Genomic DNA, 12,094 nt, shown 5'->3' with positions numbered 1-12,094 from the left:
TGAAGCCCAAAACATAACTGCCGTGTCACAGCAGTCACATGATATAAACAAGTAAAGCACTGAGAGAGCACAGTACTCTGCCAAGGCTGTTCAGTTGTTGTATGATTTCTGACAGATGAAATCTTTTTTAAAAATCTGGGGTCCGCAACGGTGAATTAGTAGCAGCTGATGTAGAGTTCACTTGTTGCCATAGTTACAGTAACGCTGTGCCGCTATCTTGCAATGATACAGAAATCTGGAACAAATCTGTGGATCCAGACTTGAAGCCACATTACAGCAAAAATCTAATCCCTTGGTCCTTCCATTTTTGAGTAATGTTACCATCAGACAGACAAACAAACAAACCAAGGGTGATCGTCACATAACTCTGTTGCGTTCTTTGGTAGAGTAATCACACAAAAATTAAATTCTAATTGCGTCCTGGAAAAATGCATTGGATTCTGCTGCCTGTTTCCGCTACCACTCTACCAATATCTGTGGACTTTGACAAGCCGTCTGGTTCACCTGCCTGCTCCAATCCTCCATGATGCCACTGGATTCCTCCTTCCATACACACCACCTCACAGATGCCTTCCTGTCCCTCCCAGTCCCCATCTGCCAGTTAAGTTTTGTCCAAGTTTAGCCTGGAGTTGGTCGTTGTGTTTTCTATCATTTAGTTCTTGTGTTCTCTTTTGTGTTTTTCCTTCCAATCATGTCTCCTGTTGTCCTGCAAATTTTCCCCTCTATGTCCAAGTTAAATGTAGCTGATGTTTGTCGCTTGCCACCTGTGAGTTTTTGTGTTCTTTTTTGTTGTTACTTGAGAGAGGGGACAGGAAACAGCTTTCACTTCTACAAAACACAGCAACAGATATGTATTATGATGAAATCATGCAATTTCTCTTAAACATCTTGTTGAAGTAAAGTGTTAGTTCACTTTTCTTACTTCCTCATTCACATGGAGCGGTTGGTTGTCAGTGATTACATAAAGACCTGTTGCTTTCACACTCTTCAGTGGATCAGCCATGGACAAAGGTTTGCTGCTGGTCCTGTTGTGTCTGCAGGTCGTCCTGCTCACTACAGTCTTCACTTCTGCTGATGCAGCTGCTCTGCTGAGAGACGATCAGCATCAACAACCTGTTGATCCGACGAGAAGTCTGCAGGTAACTTTGATTGTGTTGTTTTGGCCTGTTAAGTAGAGGAACGTTTTGTCTGTGTGTATTAATTCTTCATTTATATTGATTATCTTTTAGCAAGTGAAAGAAGGAGGACAGATGGAAAAAAAACGTCTATTCCGGAGACACTGCGGGAGCAGACCAGGAGGATGCACTTTGTTGGGAGTAAGCTTAATTTATTTGGAGTTTGTTTGTTGTTTAGACAGTTTAACAACAACAAAACAATCACAGTGTAAATTTTGACATGGATGTCATTTGACTGATTATCTCTCTCCTACTTTTTATCTTTATCTTACATTTCAGAGCATGCTTCGGCCAGTACAACCCACTCTGAAACCAGACATCTAGAGGCAAGCTCTGCAGGAAGTGCCATCAGATGCAGAAGACTGCAAATGAATGAAGACAATTGTAATGCTTACAAAACAATGCAAAGGCTTTTAATTAGAAATAAAAGATTTCAAATCAGATATTGTGTTTTTCTATCTTTCTTTTTCTTTTTTTTGCTTGCCACACAGTTCTGGATGGACTCGCTGTCTTCTGACTGAATCCTGCAAAATCTTTCATATTAAAAAGAGTAAAATTGTGCAAAATAGGTTGATATTGTACATCAGTTCAATATTCTCTATAACTGAGAGTGATATGAATTTGGTACAATTTGAAAATTGTGTGACGTTACATTTCTCTTTAAACCTACATTCGTGTTTTAATTGATATGATAAAGAGAGACATGCAGGAAACAAAGCAGCCACATCATTAAATATACCATAAGTCAGCATTAATAATAAAGTGGTCCTGTGGTTAAACAAACCATTTCAAGTTGGGTATCAAAGACCTAATTTCATTTGTTAAGTGGAAAAGAGTAGGATATCACAGTGGTGTGCAAAAAAGCAGAACTCTTCCATTTTTGCATATTTCTCACACTTGAATGTTTCAGATCATCAAACTAGTCTTTATATTTATTGAATATTAAACAGAGATAACCCACAAAAGCCAAAATGCCATTTTAAAATGATGGTTTATTGAAGAATTATTGAAAACCTTTATCAAACCTGTGAATAAGTAAATGCCCCCCTAAACCTAATAACTGGTTGGTCCATTGGCAGCAACAACTGCAGTTAAATGTTTGTTTCAGCTTGTGATCAGTTTTATACATCACCATGGAGGAATTTTGGTCAGCTGTCCACTCCTGTAGGGTTCACTACTGTTCCATGTTTTCTCCATTTGTGGATAATGTTTCTTACTGTGGTTCTCTGGAGTCCCACAGCCTTTAGTAATGGGTTTGTAACTGTCGGGACTGATAAATGTCAGTAATACTGTTTCACATCTTTTCTTGAATATCTTTAGAATATGGCATCATGTGCTGCTTTTTGAGACCCTTTAGCTACTTCACAATGCCAGACATGCTCTATTTAGTGATGTTTAAGTTCATTAAGCCTGGCAGTAATCATATGTAGGTGTGGCTGGTGAAAGTGAACCCAGCTGCCAAATGAAATTGATCATTTGGTAGAATGGTAGCTGAGGGGAAAATCTCTTTTTCACATCGGGCAAGATGGTCTGGACAACAAGATTTTTGTAGTGGGGGAAATACTTTTGCACAGCACTCTATCTGCATCCAGCTATCTTCAGAATATCCACCAAAAAACAATTTTAAATTCATTTCCAGCTGATGAAGTGAAACAAGTTTTTAATCCTCTTCCTACCAGCAGGAATTGTGGCTCCCACAGATTAGTTATGTGGCTAAGAGGAGCACATATTAGCCCATTCTACTTTAAAAACGTGAAATCTGAGCAGATCCCTTGTACTATAAGACTGCAGTCATAACCAGGTTAGCTTAGCTTAGCACAAAAACTTCAGACAGATAACCTGCTGTATTTGAGCCTGCAGTCCACCAGAACCTCAGAAACTCCTGCAGGGCTGCAGCATGTTCCACCTGCAGGTAACTGGGCATTTAGACACATATGTACTGGGATATCCTTCTCTTTTCCACTAAATACCTGAAACTAGGTCTTTAATACTAAATTTGAAATGATTTGTGAAAACTGTATGGAGGCACAAAACCAAAGGTTAAAATGTTACATTTAGGATCAAAGAGACATATGAATCTGAAGTGCTAATCTTTCATAAATGCAGATATAACTTTATTTTGGTTGTAAAGAATACTGTAGGGTACGCATATCCTGGAAACAGTATGCTTCAGTGGAGTTTATCATTTTAGAGTGGGAAATATCCAGCTAGCTTTATGTCATCATTTATTCTAATGGTGTAGGTCCAGCTTTTATGTTTACGACATTGTGTTTGTGAGCTGTTTGTTAAAATACTTCAGATCAGCATTTAATTTGCATGCTTCAGATGTGTTGATTGTATCTTGCATTTTTTCTCTTTGCAGTGTCAACAGGTGACATATTCTGTCTGTTGTCTGACATATTCAGTACTTATAATACAGTCTTGAGTACTCTAAACAGAAAAGTTTACCATCTTTAACACCTTGATGAGAAGTCCAGTGCAGCTGCTTCATACTGAAGCTCTCAGTCTTGCCAAATATAGATTTTCTTACATTCTTTTCACTGTTAAAAAAGTGAGCATCAGCTGATACACCGATCAGCCACAACATTATGACCACTGACAGGTGAAGTGAAAAACATCGATCATCTTGTTACAATGCAACATTCTGCTGGGAAACCTTGAGTCCTGACATTCACGTGGATGTTTGACATGTACCACCCACCTAAACATTGCAGGTCAACAACCCCCCTCCTCCCATGGCAACAGCAGTGTGGGGAAGCAGAGCTACCCCATGAAGCTCACTGGGAGAATGCCAGGAGTGTGCAAAGCAGTAATCAAAGTAAATGGTGGCTATTTTGAAGAATCTCAAATATAAAAGATGTTTTGACTTATTTCACACTTTTTTGTTTACTACATAGTTCCATATGTGTTCATTCATAGTTTTGATGCCTTCAGGGAGAATCTACAATGTAAATAGTCATGAAAATAAAGAAAAACCCTTTAATGAGAAGATGTTTCCAAACTTTTGACTGGTAATCAATCAATCAATCAATCAATCTATCAATCTATCAATCTATCAATCTATCTATCTATCTATCTATCTATCTATGTAAACCAACAAATAAACAAAAATAGATATAGTCTGAATTAACTTGAAATGAAGAAAATTTCTATATATATATATTAAGGTGGCAAGAAAAGATGAATTATTTCCACTGACTGGTAATCAATCAATCAATCAATCTATCTATCTATCTATCTATCTATCTATCTATCTATCTATCTATCTATCTATCTATCTATCTATCTATCTATCTATCTATCTATGTAAACAAACAAATAAACAAAAATAGATATAGTTTGAATTAATTTCAAATGAAGAAAATTTCTGTATTTATGTTAAGGTGGCATGAAAAGACAAATTAATTCCACGAAATTCCTGTTGAATGTTTAAAATATAGACCTATTATTTTAATGTAACACAGCAGGTTTCACATCTTCCTGTCCATCTGACAGACTGTAGTCTTCCACCTGTCCAGCAGAGGTCCTCAGAGAGTCTCCACCTGTCATAATTCTTTCGCATTCCTTGGGGGAGTAATTACAATAAAAATTTAATTCTATTTGCCTCCTGGAAAAATGCATTGGATTGTGCTGCCTGTTTCCACTATGGAAGCAAATCAGACTCATCAGATTCTGAATTTTAAAAGCTGCTGAATTTCTTACTTTGAATTTGTTTTGCATCAAAATTACGTATGTGAATTTTTTATGCCTGAATTTAGCTCATCAAAATTCTAAAAACCAGTTAAAAATTCAATGTCTTCAAAATTCACCATCAAAAAATTCAATGTTCAAAATTCGCCATCAAAAAATTAAATGTTCAAAATTCGCTGTCAAAAAAATTCGCTGTTCACATCCGGGGGACTCAGGCGTAAACAATCGATCCTGGCCAAAATCGAACCAACGCCCAGCCAATCACGTGGCGCTCCTCCGGACATGTGACGCAGACGGTTCACCTCACAAGACCGGGGTCAACCACAGCTACCAGCATGAATGACGGTGCTTCAGTGAGTGTATTAATCCTTTTTGTCCTGTATGTGGTTTGTTTTTGTGAGAGTCAGTAAGCTGTAATGCATGCCGTTAGGTGCGCTAGCACAGCGTTAGCCGTGCTAATACAGCGCTAGCGACGCTAATACAGCGTTAGCCGCGCTAGCCGCGCTAATACAGCGTTAGCCGCGCTAGCCGCGCTAATACAGCGCTAGCCGCGCTAGCACAGTAATGAGGTCATACAGACAGCACGTTCTGCAGCTGGGTAGTTGAGTAACAATTTTATAAACGCACAAATGGGTGGAAGTGTGATTTATGCGCCCGAAAATGCAGTTAAGTCACAGAGCAGTGTAAAGAAACTGGTCACCTAGCAACCTCAATTAGTCTAGGTAACACTTTGTTTAATATGTGTGTTTTCTGCTCAAGTTAATGTCCTGGTTTGATTCATTTTAAATTATTCCTGATCTTGAAAGGTTTTAAACTGTGCAGTCAAAGTAGTTACAACTGTGAGCGAATAGCTTGAAATGAACTGCCCTAGACTGCCCTGTTCATAACCGACCATTCTTTCACAGCAGCTATATCAAGAGTTATTGTGCAATGATAGATAAATGCAGCCCATTTTTTCAACTGTTTCCTGTTTAGTATGCGTACCCTAGGTTGTTTTTGATCATTTGTTGTAGCCATTTATTTAATCAATTTTAATCCACTCCATAGCAACACCGTCTGAACTGATCAGTCTGGTGAAATTCTGGACTGGATGGGAGACTCTACCAAGAACTCTCTCCACAGAAGTAGTGAATGGCAGATACCTGACAGCCTCCACCTGCTATGAGACCTTACACATCCCAGGACATTACAAGGACTACACATCATTTAAGACTGATATCCTGGCCTGTATTTGCACTTGCCAGTCAAGATATGTTAGGTGTTGTTCTCTAGTTAGTTTTACTTGACTGACAAAACTAAGTGCACTTTTGGATTCCCTCCCCTACATGTTCTCCCAACTCACCTGACAGGTTATCTGGCTCAAGTATGCGTGTTTCTGCCATACATTTAAAGTATCTGAAGTTAAGAATATTTCTGGTGAACAATACATGCAATCACAGCATTAAAGCAGGAGTTAAAAATGAACTGGACTGTACTGACTTTATTTTCTCACTGGTGAATGGGATGAAAATCCGTTGCAATATTACAAAACAGCAGCCTACCAACCGAACATTGGAGTGGATGATGCAGTCGTCTACCTGCTGCACAGATCACTGACTCATCTGGAGAAACCCAACAGCACTGTGAGGGTCATGTTCTTTGACTTCTCCAGTGCTTTCAACACCATCCAGCCTTCTCTGCTCAGGGTGAAGCTTGAAGGAGCGGGAGTAGACTGTCACCTAGCTGCTTGGACCATCGACTACCTCACCAACAGACCACAGTACGTGAGGCTTCAGGACTGTGTGTCTGATGTGGTAATCAGCAGCATGGGGGCCCCACAGGGGACAGTGCTCTCCCCCTTTCTCTTCACCCTGTACACATCGGACTTCCACTACAACTCTGGGAGCTGTCACCTCCAGAAGTTCTCCGATGATACAGCCATTGTCGGGTGTGTATCTGAAGGGGACGAGCGGGAGTACAGGACAGTCATCTCTGACTTTGTGGACTGGTGTGAGCGAAACCATCTGCAGCTCAACGCCAGTAAGACGAAGGAGATGATCGTGGACTTCAGCAGGAGGAGGACACCCCAGACTGAACCGGTGAACATCCAGGGTTTGGACATTGACATGGTGGACACATACAGATACCTGGGTGTTCACCTCAACAACAAACTGGACTGGACACACAATACAGAGGTCCTGTACAAGAAGGGCCAAAGTCGTCTCCACCTGCTGAGGAGACTGAGGTCCTTTGGAGTGTGCAGGACTCTGCTCAGGACATTCTACGACTCTGTGGTAGCGTCTGCTATCTTCTATGCAGTGGTCTGCTGGGGAGCAGGGAGCACTGAAAGGGACAGAACAGACTGGTCAGGAGGGCTGGTTCTGTCCTGGACTGTTCCCTGGACTCCATAGAGGAGGTGGGTGAGAGGAGGATGTTGACAAAGCTCACATCCATCATGGACAATCCCTCTCACCCACTGCATGACACTGTGGGGTCTTTAAGCAGCTCCTTCAGCAGCAGAATGAGACATCCACCCTGCAAGAAAGAGCGCTATCGCAGGTCCTTCATCCCATCTGCTATAAGACTTTACAACATCAGCATCACTGGCTGATGTTAACATAAACTGGACCCATATCATTACCACCCCAAACCATAAAATTTGCACAGACATTCTTGCACTGCACATCTTTGCACTTTTAAACTTTATTTTTTATTTTTTCTGTTAAGCCACTTTATCCTCATCTCTCACCCTTGTATATATTGTAAATATTATTACTATTGTTCTATTATTATTTTATTCTTATCACTATGTCTACTGTTACATAAGCTGCTGTAACAATGTAAATTTCCCCTGGCGTGGGGAGAAATAAAGAACTTTATCTTATCTTATATATATATTTATTTATTTATAGGCTGACAGTATATATATATATATATATATATATATATATATATATATATATATATGTATATATATATATATATATATATATATATATATATATATATATATATATATATACACAATACTGTCAGAGCAAAAAATATTTTTAAATTGGCTGTCACTGTCAACCTACTTCAACAGGCATTTTTTTGCACATTGAAATTTGAGGTTGTTTGAATGACAATATCTCAGAACAATGATGAAGAATCTATAATACTGAACAAGTAGATCAATAATCTCAGATTATGGGTGAGTTGAAATATGAAAAAAATGAAGTGGTCTATGAAAAGTCCAGTCTTCGAAACCTGACATGTTGTTTTGTGTAATTTCTTTGTAAATTAGCCCTGCATCCAGTCATTACCATGACATTGGCATAATGGAACCATGACCACATATATCCTTCTGAATATAGTGGCATTTTTCCAATGGCAAATTTTCATGCTTTGACAGATACAGTGGTGGAAAAAAGTTTTCAGGCACCTTGAAAATTTTCCACAATCTCAAATATTATCGTGAAATATTTGTTGGAAAGTCTTTTGTGTTTCAAAAGGTGTGACTGCATTAGACAGACACAAATGATGCTTTTTTTGTTTATTGTTTACATAACTAACAAAACTAAATTCTACCAAAATGACCCAATACTCAAAATTTCTTATTTTTAAGGAACCAATGAATTTCAAGTTTTATTGACTTTTTTTAGGATTTGTTTCGTATTATGGCTGTGACTGAACTAATAGAAATTGCATTTGAAGACCTCAGAGGGAATCTTAATGCAATATTTCACAAATGTATGAGGTGTCCAAAAACTTTTTTCCACCGCTGTGTTTAATAGCAGTCTGATATGCTTATGTTAGCAAGACAAATAAATGAAAATTTCAGGCTTTTATCTTGAATTATTCTTGAGATATTATATATAATATATATAGCCTCAAATTTTAATGTGAGAAAAAAAAATACTGAAACTAGGTCTACGGTCCACTTAGAAAAATCTAAAAGTATTTGACATACTCAGCTAATATTTCACAGATACCATTATCTATACATGGGACAGACATAGTAAGTTCCAGTAAGTTACAAAGGAGCTCTGGGGATGTGACCATTCTTTGTCGCCCAGCTGCTCCTCTCTCTGAGTGCACAGTTGCAATGTACTGATTCCTGTTTTCTTTTTCTGAGCTGATAAGATGGTGTAGCTGTGTTAGTGCATTTAAAATAGCTGGGCAAACTTCTACTTGGTTGGATAAAGCATTTAAAAACACAAGTTCTTGTGTGCAAGTGAACTCTAAGAAGTCCAGATCCAGAGGCATGCGTCCGAGAATATGCTCCAAACGAGAACCAAGTCTCACATAAAGATGATTTAACAATAGTTCCTAGAACAGAGAAAAACAAAGTTATATAATGCAAACCACCAATGGGAAAAATGACTTAATCTGACTGAAAGACTAGACTGCCTCATTAGACATTTCTTTTAGAACAAATTAAGAGGAGGTTACACATACTAAACAGGAAACGGTTGAAAAATGGGCTGCATTTATCACTATCATTGCACAATAACTCTTGATATAGCTGTGAAAGAATGGTCGGCTATGAACAGAGGAGTCTAGGGCAGTTCGTTTCAAGCTATTCGCTCACAGTTGTAACTACTTTGACTGCACAGTTTAAAACCTTTCAAGATAAGGAATAATTTAAAATGAATCAAACCAGGACATTAACTTGAGCAGAAAACACACATAATAAACAAAGTGTTACCTAGACTAATTCAGTTTGCTAGGTGACCAGTTTCTTTACACTGCTCTGTAGGGTTGCCATCCGTCCCTTAAAATACGGAAACGTCCTTTATTTGACAATTAATTGTATTAATTGAATCAATACAGGATGCAAGTTGTTCTGTATTTTCATAAGTGTCCTGTACACGTCTGTCACACACTCATCAAAACTGCATAATGAATAAAATAAAACACAGGAAATATTAAGGGCAGCCAAATTCATCTTCGTAGGACCCATGTAGCGAGGACCCGATGCCAGGTCCAGTGGACAGACTTCAGACGTCTCTGTGTGTCCGGTCCTGTCCGGTCCTGTCTCTGGTTGCCAGGTTACAGACGCTGCTGCACCCGCACGTTTAAAAATGTCTACACCTGAAACTCCACCACGTCTAAATAAGCAAAAACGTTTGCAAATGTACAGACTGGAGTGGGAAGAGTGGAACCCCTGGCAATGGATACAAGGCAAACTGTGTTTTCTGTTGCTCATGGACTGGCTGAAGTAAGGCAGCATCAGGAGACAAACATGGAGGAAAGATTTTAAATATTTTCATTTACTGCAAATGAATGTCTACTCCAAATGTTTCACTAATAATCATTATCAGCCTTAAAAACCCACAAAACACCCCTCTATACTCAACCACACTTAGTACAGTCCGGTTCCCCCTTCTATAAATCTGCTTGGAATCTTCCACTTCCTGTTTGTCAAAGTGGCCTTCTACCTGGACAGGTTTTGTTGGAGCTCATGCAACAAACATTTTGGGTAACTGCACTTTAATATGGATGGATGACACTGAATTAGAGTCTATTTTAATGAGACTGAGTTAAGATGTGTAGCTTTGTCATTAAATAGTAAATTATTTCTCAGAATTCACAGAGAAAAGTCTGAAATGTTTGCTAGGTTAGCGTCCCACATGTTCTTTGGCTCAGCTAAAGCTAACTCTCTCCAACTTCTGGATCTCTTGAGTTGCTTGTTAAAATATCTTGCTAGAGGTGCTGAAGCTCAGAAAGTCTGAGATGTTTGTTCAAAATAAGCTCATTCTCAAGTCTTATCTGAACTGTCCTCTTTTGTTTGAACTTTCCCTAAACTTAGGAGTTAATGACAGAGCAGCACATCCAGACTCAGTCTCATTTATGTAGAGATTAAACTTCAGTGTCATTCATTGATGTTAAAGTGCAGTTTTTCAAATGTTTGTTGCACAGGCTCCCGACCAAACCAGTCCAGGTGGAAGACGATGTGAAGAGAAAGCTCCAGAGGATGAATATCACACATTTACATTGGAAATAAATGTCCTTTAATTAGACATTGTCATGCAAAAGTTGGATTTCCCTTTAATGATGTTCAAACCTTTGTCGAATGTTTTGTTGATGTTGGTTTCTAAGTGTTTTTTGACACTCGGTCCTAAAGACTAAAACCTTCTACGGCTCACAAGCTGCAACAATTCACACATTATCAACTATCTTTCTGACTAAACAAAGATAAAAAGTGAAAAACTGCCTGATTCCTGCATCATGAATGTAAATCTTTTTGGTTTTTATGACAGTAAACTGAATATATTTGGGTTTGCCATTTTATAAACCAAAACAAGAAATGAATTACTGGAGAAAACAATCAACAGATTAATGGTCAAAGAAAATGTGTTTTCCAACATATATGGCTGAATTACTCCAACATTACAAGATACATACAATTTTAATTCAATTTTATTTACATAACGCCAATTACAGGTGAAATTGTCTCAAGACACTTTATTTTTCCATTTTCTGTCACATTTAAAATATGACAAAGTAAGAAATTTAAACCGCTTGACTAATCCAATTTATTATTTGGTTTTTAAGAGACTAATCGACAACTAAAATAACTTTCTCCACTAAAACTAATAAACAACAGGTCAAATAGAAGGAACAGTTTTAAATACTGCAGTCCCACAATGACAAGAATAAAGTTTCTCAACAAAAACTAAATCTGCTGGTGGATTCCGATAAAGTCCTAATAAATGATAAAGTGTGATACTAAAGGTTTGTGGTGCTAAAAATGTCAAAGTAAAGATATCAAGTTGAACATGTGGATGGAGGTTGATAAAAGTTGACCTTCTTTCATTTCTCTGGAGTGACTCCATGGATTTTATGGATGCTGGTTAAAGACCTGCTCTTCTAGTCGTCTTCCTTCTAGTCGCTGTAAAAAGTCAGTCCATCCTGGCCGACTTCAACACCTCTTCATGACAACTTGTTCTGCCTCTGACCTCGTGGAAACACCAGAAACTCGGGAAAACCCGTGGAGACTCGAAGAACTCGTGGGGCGGGGGAAGGTGTGGTGGGTGGTGGGGGGAGGCGGGGGAGTAGAGGGGGGAGGCCACCACCCACCTCCCCGCCTACTCTCCACCCAGACTCCACCCAGACTCCGCCTTGGCTCTGCCCATGTGGTCACTTCAGGAACTACGATGCCAAAGGGACGACGAATTCATGTCTTTTCATCTGATCTGTAGCTCAGTGAGTTAAGGATTTACCTATGGAGCTGCAGGTCGCTGGTTCAAGACCAGACCCTTCTT

This window comes from Amphiprion ocellaris, chromosome 10 (assembly GCF_022539595.1).
Source record: "Amphiprion ocellaris isolate individual 3 ecotype Okinawa chromosome 10, ASM2253959v1, whole genome shotgun sequence".
NCBI lineage: Eukaryota > Metazoa > Chordata > Actinopteri > Pomacentridae > Amphiprion > Amphiprion ocellaris.
Note: the sequence above shows the minus strand (reverse complement) of the source record.